Here is a 6,330-nt window from a genome sequence, read left to right on the forward strand (position 1 = left end):
CCCGACTGCGCGCCGGCGTCACCTGGCTGGCTTTAAACACAGATTCCCGGGCCCCACCCCTCCGAGTCACCGCCGCTGGGCGACGTTTCCCGAGGAGAGACCTGGAGCCCCGCGGCCCACCTCAGCCTCGCGAAGCCCCTCTTAGATGAAAGGCAGCTTCAGAGTCAGGGGCAGAGACACCGAACGAGGGTGCGGCTGGGGACCTGTCAGCAGCCCTGGCTCGGTGTCGGGGGCGCCTCCCCATCCGCAGAGCCCAGAAGTCAGGGAGAGCCCGGGGAAGCCAAGTGGGGACGAAGGAGACCGCAGGCCACTTCTGGTCCGTGTTTCCTATGAGACTTGTTATTTTAGAGCCTTCCAGACCAGAGAGGTCGTGGTGGTGGTGATGGTGGTGGTGGTGGTGGTGGTGGTGGTGGTGGTGGTGGTGGTGGTGGTGGTGGTGGTGGTGGTGGTGGTGGTGGTGGTGGTGGTGGTGGTCAGATTGGTAGTTAGTGCTTGGACACAAGTTCCCACGACACTGTGGGAATTTCAAACCATTTTAATTTCCTTTTGTCGTCCATTCCCACTTTGTACACGTGATGTGTGTAGGTTGAATTTATCCATTTTCTCTTCCCCCAAACATCATGTAATATGGTAGTCTGATTTTTTTCACTTTTGCATTGTAAGCACATATTTCAAAATCCTTGAAGTCTTTGTTTCATGTGTCTAACATGATGGTGAATATATAATAAGGTGAATTGCAGCAGCTTGATGCCTGATCTTTTTATGAAGTAAGATACCTGAAGGGTTTTTGTTGTTGTTTTTAACTATTCGATTCTATTCTCAAGGGGGCCATTTCTTTTCCTTCCCATTGATCTGTAATTTGGGTGTGCACTGTCAGCGAGCAGGAGAGCTGAACTTTTTGTTTTGTTTTGGTTTTTGGAGACAGGGTTTCTGTATAGCTTTGGAGCTTGTTCTGGAACTCACTCTGTAGACCAGGCTGGCTTCCAACTCACAGAGATCCACCTGCCTCTGCCTCCTCTGTGCTGGGATTAAAGGTGTGCACCACCACCACCCGACTCTAATGATTCTTGCCAGTTAGCCCACAACTTAGAAGATAGAATATCTTTTTTTTTTTTCTCTAGTCCTTCCTACCCAAATGATGATTCTGTCCTGTGCTGTTGCATCTGGAAGACACTGGACTGTTTCTATAGGACAGTCGATGTAAATGGAAACACTATTTCATTTAGTCGAGACTGGGTGCTTACTAAGTGCAGAGGGTTTGGCAAGTACTATAGATGGCAGAGGAATGGAAATTCCTTTGTGGTCCTGTGTAGGTCAGGGTTCTCTAGAGGAACAGACGGATTGAGTGTATATCAAGAGGGAATTTATTACATCAGCTTACCTAATACGGTTTGGGTTGTCCGGCAGTGGCTGTCTCACATTGGTAGTTGGTTAGTCCCTGAGGCTGTATAGCTAAGCATCCCACTCTGGAGCTGAAAACCTGGAGGATTCCTAGAGATGTTTGGTACATTTTAGAACCTGGGAGAATCTGCATCCTAGAACAAGGAAGGAACGCAGCAGCAGCAGCAGAAGCATCAGCAGGGCAGGCGAAAGCAAAGCTTCCTTCTGCCTCCTTTGCAAGGGCTGTCAAAAAAGGGGCCACCAACATTTAGGGTGGGTCTTCCCACCTCAAATAACCCGATGAGGAAAATCCCCTATAGATGTGTCCCTTGGCTTTTAGCTAATTCCAGATTCAGCCAAGTCGAATATCAAGATTACCCATTATGAGCTCCTTCTCAAACTACAGCTTTATTACCTCTGGAAGAAATTTAATTTACTGTCCTCATGCTCTCCATGCTGTGCACTCTAGACCACAATTTGGTTTCTTCTTTCTCTCTCCCATCCATAATATTTCATTTCTCAAGTCCACTGTTCTTTCAGCTAGCATTATATTTGGTATTTGATTTGATATGTGAATATGATTATTCATATATTCTCTGTCTTGGCCTTTATAATACAATATGTCTTTAACCTATCTCTTCCCTTTTTTGCTAAGCAAGTCTTTGTTCAGAGACTTTTGCAGGCAACAGTATACTGTCTTTGAAAAGTGATGTGTATTTCAGTTGTAGTAGTAGTTGTCAGTTTTTAAAAAATCATTTAAAGGGTCCATTTACACGAAACAAGGAAACACAAGATTTATGTTAATAGTGCAAAAATTAGATGGTAGAAGTTTCAACATTGAATACTCATTTTTAGTAGGGGTCTGAAGAAAGGGCTTCTCACCTACCCACCTCTACCTATCTCCCCTTATGAAACACCCTATGTTGTTTAGTGTTAAAATTTCTCCACACTAGGCAGCTCTCTCCTAAGATGTGGAGGAGGGGGGGAAAGACACAGAGGCCCTAGTCTCAGAACTTTTGCCTTGCCTACTTCCCAATCCTACAAGACACGCACACTGGGCTTTGTGTGAAAAGATGGTGTTGCAATTTCAGCTGGTCATCCTTAATCCAAACATCCAAAATGCTTCAAAATCTCAAACATTTTGAATATTGGCATGATGCTACAAGGAGGAAAGACCATATCTGACTTTAAGTAATGAGTTGTAGGAGAAAATGCAGACACACTAATTTCTAGTTAGATGTACCAGATATATTTGAACCAATACAGCTCACATATAAAAAGATTCAATTTTCCCATAAAAATCCAAAACTTGAGACAATTATGTTCATGGGGATTTTGGATAAAGAATATTCAACCTGTAGAAATGTCCTCCTTGTTCTTTTTTGCTTCTTTCTCCTCTTTGCATATTCTGGAGAATCTCAGCCTCACTTTCAGCTTAATGCTAAAAACCTGCATGAATATTTATTTCCAGCTTTCTTCTAGATGTCTGCACTGGGTATTGATCTAGAAATCTCCATTCCCCAGCAACACCTTTACATGTCTGTAGTTTTGGTCACTACATTATCCACTCAGTCATGCTAGAAACCTTGAAAGTATCCCAACCATGGCTTACTGCTAGTCATTCATCAGCCTGCCGATTGTACAACCGAGATGTTTGGGATTCTTCCCTTCCTTATCATTGTCTTCATCAGATCTTGGTTACTCACTGAGCAATTACTGTGGCAGCCTCCTCATTGTCCTTAACTACCCTCTCTGCACACCATCCCATCTTTTGTACTCTTGTTAACCTCCCTGCCACGGCTCCCTATCATGTATAGAAACATGAATAACAGCTCATATTTGTACATACAGCCTAAGAGTTAAAGTTCTGGATCCCTCTTAGTTACTGCTCATGTACAGTGGCTGACGTCTGTCGATGCCACTGGTGGTGGCAGTGAGGCATTCCTCTGAGCCTCTTCTTGTCCGGACCTTGCAGTCTCGTTCCTGTTTGGCTGCCATTTCTCCCCCAAGTGTGTAGCATTTGCTTTCTTACATTGTTTTTCTAAAAACAAACAAAACTACAAGTGACTTTACTGCAAGTTTTTTAGAAAAAGAGATTTATCCACTGTTCACTAAGGGATTGCTACCAGTGTTTTTATAGGCAATAAGGGATATAATAGTGACTCAGGAATGAGATGACTATCCCTGCCCTCATGGAACTTATATTTTAGGGAGGACAGATAAATACATGAAGTAAGTTGTAAAATTTCTTAAAAGGCCTTATGAGAGAAATGTAGAGACATGAAAGAACTGTTTGCTACTGTACAAATTCCTAATGATTCTTTTAATAAAAAGCTGGAGCCAGATATTGGGGTAAATGCTGAGAGATCAAAAAGACAAAGGAACAAGCAACAGCTACTTCTCACCTCGCCAACTCCACGAATCCTCTGACTGAATGTCTCTGAGTCCTCAGCCGAAAGGGAGCCAGCCAAAAAGGGGTTAGTTCCATCTCCTTACGCCTTACACACCTTTCTCCGCCCAGCCATATCACTTCCTTCCTAGTGCTGGGATTAAAAGTGTGTGATTCCCAAATACTGGTAGCAAAGTCATGAGATCTCAAGTGCTAGGATTAAAGGGTACATATACAGTACTACTCAGAAGAGAAAAACAATGAAAGCATGAAATTTGCAGGCAAATGGATGGAACTAGAAAAAATCATCCTGAGTGAGGTAACCCAAACCCAGAAAGACAGTCATGGTATGTACTCACTCATAAGTGGATTCTAGATATAAAATAAAGAACAATCAGACCACAGCCCATAGAACCATAGAGGCTATATATATAGTATGGAGGACGACTGTGGCTTATAATAAATTTCGGTTCTACTCAATTATTGAAAAAAAAAATAGCCAAATGAATGGAAACACATGAACTATGAACCAAAGGCTGAGGGGTCCCCAGCTGGATCAGGCCCTCTGAATAGGTGAGACAGTTGAATGACTTGATCAGTTTGGGAGGCAACTAGGCAGTGGGACCAAGTCCTGTGCTCATTGCATGAATTGGCTGTTTGAAACCTGGAGCTTATTGAGGGACACTTGGCTCAGTCTGGGAGGAAGGGACTGGACCTGCCTGGACTGAGTCTACCAGGTTGATCGCAGTCCTCAGGGGAGGATTTGCCCTGGAGGAGATGGGAATGGGAGGTAGGCTGGGGGTAAGGGGAGGGTGTGGGAGGGGGGAGAATAGGGGAACCCGTGGCTGATATGTAGAACTGAATGGTATTGTAAAATAAAATAAATTAAAAAAAAAAGAAAAAAAAAGTGTGTGATTCCTAAGTACTGGGATTAAAGATGTGTGCCACCACTGCCCACATCTATGTTTAATCTAGTGGCTTGTTCTGTTCTCTGATCTTTGGGCACATTTTATTAGGGTACATGATATCACCACAGTTTGCAGTTGGAAGGAGGGTGCAGTTCAACGGGAAGAGTAGTCCTCTTGGTATCTTGCACCATATCGAGACAGGAAAGAGAGCAAGTCCAGGGAGTACCTAAGGAAACTGTACCTACAGACAGAATGAGCAGTACTCATAAAATCTAGACTTGGTAGAGTCAGGTTGTATTTGAGCAATGATAAGGAGATAGGTGGTTGAAGTAGATCCAAAAGAAGGGTGGAGTCCGGGATCTAGGTTGGAGGAGATGGAGTTACATTGTACAGGCTTTCGGAGACAACTTTAACGACTAGGATTTACTCTAAAATAGGGCTCCAGTGGGCTGCAGTGTGAATTATGGGTGAAGGAGTGACATGGTGTACATGTTTTAAGATTTGGATTGTATTGAAGTAGAGTATGGGAGCAGATGCGTGGACTAAAGGAAGGACTTCAGTGTAGAGGTTGTACATGTGAGAGGGCGGCTGAAGTTGTGTGGTTGCTGCAGACGTGGTAGGAAATTGCCTGGGTTCTAGGTTCTGAACGGGAGGGAAGGGGAAGAGTCAAAACAACTCTAAAGTGTTATGACTCAGAATGTGTCCAACAGCTTTTCTGACTTGTTCTAGAATAACCTCCCTCTTTAAAACATATGACTAAGATTTTTGACTTGGTTAGAAAACGAGCTTGCAACTTACTAAAATGGGAAAGATAAGACTGGAGGAGGTTTCCTGTGGGAAGGACAGGAATGTGGCATTTGGTGTTGAGAATGGGGTGCTGATGTTGAGAAGTCTAGTGAAACCTAGAGTGGATATGTGGGTGCTTAGCTGGATATATGAGAAACAATATATCATGCCTAGTGATACCATATTGGTATAAGGAATGTTTTGACCTGAAAGAATTATCAAAGAGCAGACACTGGAAGAATTAGTTCTCTGCCTGTCTGTTATCCATCTATAAGATCAGGACATACTTGTGCCTTGACAGTGCCTCCCTTCCTTGCCCTGAACCAGGATGAGGGAAGCATCTCTTATCTAACTGGTAATGGAGGTAGAACTGAGATGAGTCTATGTGAACAAGTCTTAGTAAGGCTTACTATCTAAGCCCATATCTACCTCCCCATAGTTTCCTTGCCCTTTATCTAGCCATTCTCCACAATTGTATCTCTCTCTGTTAAAATGAAAATCTCCAAGTGTATTCACTGGCTGCTTTTGCACATTTTGAGTGAGGGGTATGCTGGGAACGGAATGGTGAGGCTCTCACTTCTTTTCTGTTACCCTTTCATGGCTGGTCAGCATTTTCTTCTGCTCATCTGTTTTGTTTGTTTTGTCAAAGGCCCTCATTATAGAACCTCAGAGGGCCAGGGAAAATCACAAGAGCACACATGGTATTGAAATCCAAGAACACAGGCTACCTTCCTCTTTCCTCGGAACCCCTCACAGCCTTCTACTTTTCTTCCTCCGTAATTAATCTTTCTTTCTTGGTTTCCTCTTCCACACCTCCTGCCAATGTTGGGGTGCTCACAGTAGGTCTTCCTGTGCAGGGGTTCCCTG

This window comes from Peromyscus leucopus, chromosome 6, assembly GCF_004664715.2.
Source record: "Peromyscus leucopus breed LL Stock chromosome 6, UCI_PerLeu_2.1, whole genome shotgun sequence".
NCBI classification, from domain to species: Eukaryota; Metazoa; Chordata; class Mammalia; order Rodentia; family Cricetidae; genus Peromyscus; species Peromyscus leucopus.